This window comes from Geospiza fortis, unplaced genomic scaffold (assembly GCF_000277835.1).
Source record: "Geospiza fortis unplaced genomic scaffold, GeoFor_1.0 scaffold55, whole genome shotgun sequence".
Taxonomy (NCBI): Eukaryota; Metazoa; Chordata; class Aves; order Passeriformes; family Thraupidae; genus Geospiza; species Geospiza fortis.
The window spans coordinates 1,090,694-1,095,360 of NW_005054308.1; the positions used below are offsets into that span (position 1 = coordinate 1,090,694).

General features: G+C 39.5%; 1 protein-coding gene across 2 annotated transcripts in view; it reads left to right on the top strand.

Annotated features, from left to right (window-relative positions):
• Positions 1-4,276: 4,276 nt before the first annotated feature.
• Positions 4,277-4,667, top strand: part of GABRB2 (gamma-aminobutyric acid type A receptor beta2 subunit) — a 140,318-nt gene continuing 139,927 nt past the window's right edge. For both annotated transcript variants that reach the window (XM_031055166.1, XM_031055165.1), the window contains exon 1: positions 4,277-4,289. The gene's annotated coding sequence lies outside the window, so the exon portion shown is untranslated. The remainder of the gene's footprint in view (positions 4,290-4,667) is intronic.

Consider the following 4,667-nt stretch of genomic DNA (forward strand, 5'->3'; position numbering starts at 1 on the left):
TCACAGCTTTTCCAAGTGGCTCTGAAGACAATTTTGTCACCCTGTTTAAGATTTCCCTGACCTGCCCACGTCTGGCAAAGCAATCAATAGGAGTTGTTGAAGTGACCTTATGGTTGGCTTGTGTGGAATCAATACAAAATGTCCCTAGGCACCAGCGGGGAGGTCACACAAAACAAATTCATCAAGACTTCACACCCTCTGTGAGCCCCCTGTCACTGCTGGAGGACTGAGCATACCTGTGCCTTTGACCTCTCTAATAAGACATCTAGTTTGAAAGACTAAGGACCTTAGAGGATCCAAGACACCCTCTAGTTTGAAAGCTGTAACCTCAAAAAATATAACAACCTGAGGATGTTTTCATTTCCATCTAGTACTTCATTAGATAAAAATTAGAAAGTATTTTTAATTTCCCTGTAAATGTGGTAGAAACCAGGTTGGTAAAAAGATTGAATAATCATGTCTGTTGGGTGTCTTACAGTTTTTTAATGCTGAGTGCTTTGTATGATGGGCCTTGATGTTGCTGTTCCTGACCTGAATGTGGATTTTGCCATTAGTTTTAGTAGGGATTGTCTTGGGTGCTGAGTCAGTGTGTGCTCACCTGTGAACCTGGCATGGTAATATTGTACAAACTGGCATGAATGAGACCTCTTCCAGATCACAGCTGTTTGTAAACTACCATGTCTGAGCACAAAATGGGATGGGTGGAGAGAATGAAAGATGACTCTCCACAGTAACACCGAAATATTTTAAAGAGAGAGCCTTGAATGCAAAGTGGTAAATACTGACAGTATTCCTAGGGGGTTTTGCTGTGTATAGCTTCTTGAAAGGGATTATTCCACAGTAAGTTTTGTGATTGGTTTGAGTGGGATTTTTTTCCCCTGTCCTGGCATTCTGAATTTCCCAGGATTATGATAATGTCCTCTAGGCCTGAGTTGCAACACAGATGCCTTGCCATCTTCACTGGCCCCCAGCCCATCTCCATGCTTTCCCTTTGGGCAACAATACTCTTTCTGTAGAGGATAATGCAGCTCTTGAAAAACACTCTCAACTCAACAAAACTGGTTTATTCAGACTTGGTGGTTGCTGCTGAACAGAAACATCTCTCAGTGAAATTTCTACCTTTTAGCATCTGGAAACAGATGCTAAACAGAGGCAGATCCCAGGTAAAGCAAGTATTGATTCCACGAAACATAACAGGTTTCTGCAATCTGCTTTCAGCTGAATCTTACACTAACATCCTGAAGGAGATTTAGACAGAGTGACATAATCTTGGTGCACATTTTTTGGTGTCTTTTAAGCATTTTACTATCCTTACCCTATGCAATCACTCATTCTGCCTTGCCCTGCCTTCCAATCAAAGGATATGGATGCTGCAGATATTTCTTAGCTAAGTGCCAATGTAGCTAAAATCAAGGAATTAAAAAATTGCTGTCTATGTAGCTGGTAAACTAATTTATTCCACCACCTTGAAGGAAATAGGGCAGCTTTTTGTGGTGATTTCATGATTTGATAAGATGACTTCAGTTCTCAATTCATTGTAATTCTCAGTGCCTGTCACTTTGTATTTTGTTCCAGTCCCCACTGAGTTGCTTCCAACTCTCTGCAATCGAAGCACTTGGGGATGTTTTGCACAACCTTTTACTTGCCCTTTTTTTTTTATCTGTAATTCAATTTCACATTAAAAGACTTTCTTCAGTATACACTTAAGTTCTGCTGATCTCATTGTTTAAAGATAGAGCAGGTCCTTGACTCATAAAATACTGCCTGGGTCAAGAACTGGGGTAAGGTCTTACCAGAAGTGTCTTTAACCCTGTGGAGATGCATGTACTGAGTTACAGAATGAAAAAATATGAGCTTCAAAATCTAAAGTCCTACAGAATTATGCAAACCAAGAATAGATTGTTATTTGCTCCTCCAATTTGCTCTTCTCTTACAGTTAAGTGATTGTCACACTTGTATCAAGTGTTACTTGTTTCCTGAGCAACTTATTGGACTAACTTTTGGTACAATACTGAGAAATTATTATTTTTCAGGGCCAAGAGCAGTAAAACTGGAAGGTCTTACAAAATTGCTTTTGTCAATAAATTTACTGGTTTGGATTCTTTTAGATACACAGTAGTTGAAGCTGATGTGAATCCCAGAAAATTTGGGCTATGAAAAAGTGAATTCCATTGCCCATGAAAAGCAGAATCAAGACACTTGCATGAATATTTTTTTCTGTGTTTGTGATGTAACAGGCATCTTTATGCTGGCATGCTGATTGCTAATGGGATGGGGTGTGGTGACATAGTAGATCTGAAGACCTACAGTGAAAGTAAAGAGACCAAGATAAAGTATATTGAATAATCTTTCAGGAAATGTCTACAACAGGTGACAATATTGTGTTGTCTTTCACATTAATTTATAGCTTTACAGGATTTGGAAACTGAAATCATCAAAATAGCTTATTATTAACGTTCTTCTCTTAATTAGGTATTATCTGACACATGGAAACAACTTTCACCTTCATATTTCTGATACTGCTGCATCTTATCCAAATGCTAAAAAATTCAGGAAACATCACTTTGACAGAACAAAACAGCCTGTTGAGATGCAGTGAAAAGAATTTTTTTTTTAAGTGGGATTTTGCACTTGTTAGTCACACCATTTGTGATACAGGGCTACTGTTTTTGGGCTAGCATCAATCAGCATCTCTTCTGTCTCTACTGACTTGAGTGACTGGATCTCTTGAGAACCTATCGTGAAACTCTTACTCCATCTGGGACTTTATTTTGCATAACGAACACATTTACAGCAACCCATTTGAAAACCTTTTAGAGTTCTTAGTACATGGACTGGGATATTACTTGTGGTGACAGGAAAATAATGCTGTAGCCGGAGGTTGACAAGATGAATAAGTATGATGTTACTTTATTGCCCATTTCTTGCATAGTATCACACGCTGCTCAGCAAGGACTGTGCGCCATTATTTCAGAGTATTTCAGTTTTGCGGGGTATTTTTTTTTGCCGTCTTGAAAGCAAAGAATCAAAATACTCTGCAATTGCCATTTAAAATAGGACCATCTTTGCTGGCTTCTCTGTGAGATTACAGTACTTGTAGTCTAATTGAGATATTTTTAGAACCAGAAGCACCCAGCTGGGAACCAGGTTGTTTTCCCATTGTAAGACACCCAAAATCTTAGCAATCCTTAAACATGCCACATGAACAGTTCTGCATTTTGCCAATACTGGTGTTCACACCAGTTATTTCCTCCACTTTTCAATCAAACACACAGACACAAGTGAGAACAAGAGGGAAACAATTTATTTGACAAGTTGCTTAAAATAAATGGGAGATTTTGAAGGTGGTAAGAAATTTTAACTGGCAGAGATAGACCACAAGCTCATAGTCAGAGAAAAAGTGGTATTGTCAAAAGTGTATAGCAAAGCAGGAACACATTTGTAAAAGGAAAAGTGTTGTATGACTTTGCACACTGTCAATACATAATGATGAAACCCCTACCCCACAGGCTTGTCTGGGCACACAGAGCCTGCAGGGTTGCTAAGACAATGTTACTGCTACAGACACATTTAGATAGTGGTGTATTTACAGCTAGCAAAAATAGTGGGTTATGCAGATCAACCCAAACATGGCTCAATGGAACCTTTATATTTCCAAAACCCAAGGATATACATTAATTTTCCACACATAATGCACCATGATATCCACATATATTGAATTTGCTTGAGATATCTTCAATTGCTTTTTGCTAGGATAGCCAGACTGAGAGTAGGTTTCACTACACATGGCACAGGGGTGCTCTGGGCCTGGAACAAGTGTTCTCTGACTATCAGTGCATACACCAGATCAAAGATATTTTGGCATTGCTTAAATTCTTCTTAATATGGAAATCAAAAATTCTTGTCATTCCAGCACCAAATATTACCAACCTTCAGCATCAGGTTCATATTGATACCTGGTCATATTCAGGTGTGGCAAATGACACATTTCTGTGGTGTAATGGCAATTAATAGCAGACACTCAGAAACAGCTCAGGAATGTCAGATGTGCTCCAAAGTTAGCACTTACAGGTGGATTTCACAGTGCAGGATTAAAGTGCTTTATCTTGAGACCTCCTGGTCTTATCATATGATTGCAAAAAGCAAAAAAAAAAAAAAAAAGTGCCTATTATACATCTAAAGTCAAATGATTCACTGCACAGCATATCCACCATCTTCCTTTTAGGGCTATACTTCAAGAGGTTTGGCAGTGAAACAGCCCGGCTGTGTGAGAGCAGAAACCTCCGCTGGTGAGCAGGGAGAGTGGTTCTGTAAAACCAGCCACGGAACGAGAAGCTGAAAAATGGGGTGGGGGCCGTGGGTGTTTTGATTTTAATAATGCTTAAACGATCTTTAACTTAGTTGTTTGGGGTTTTTTTCCTATTGAATACATAAATGAGAAATTTATCACCCACACCATCTTGTCTGTTTCAGCCGGAAAAGTGTGATTCCTCAATCTGTAAAATCCCGATTCTTACAAATGGGAACAGGTAGTGAAAACGACATGACGAATTGCCCCCAGCCCCCAAAAAGACGGCTGTTTTGTTTCTGGGAGGAAACCCGAGCAGCTACTTACTTGAGGCGAAAGGCACGGCGTGGCGGTGTGAGGGAGGGAAAGGGGCAGGATT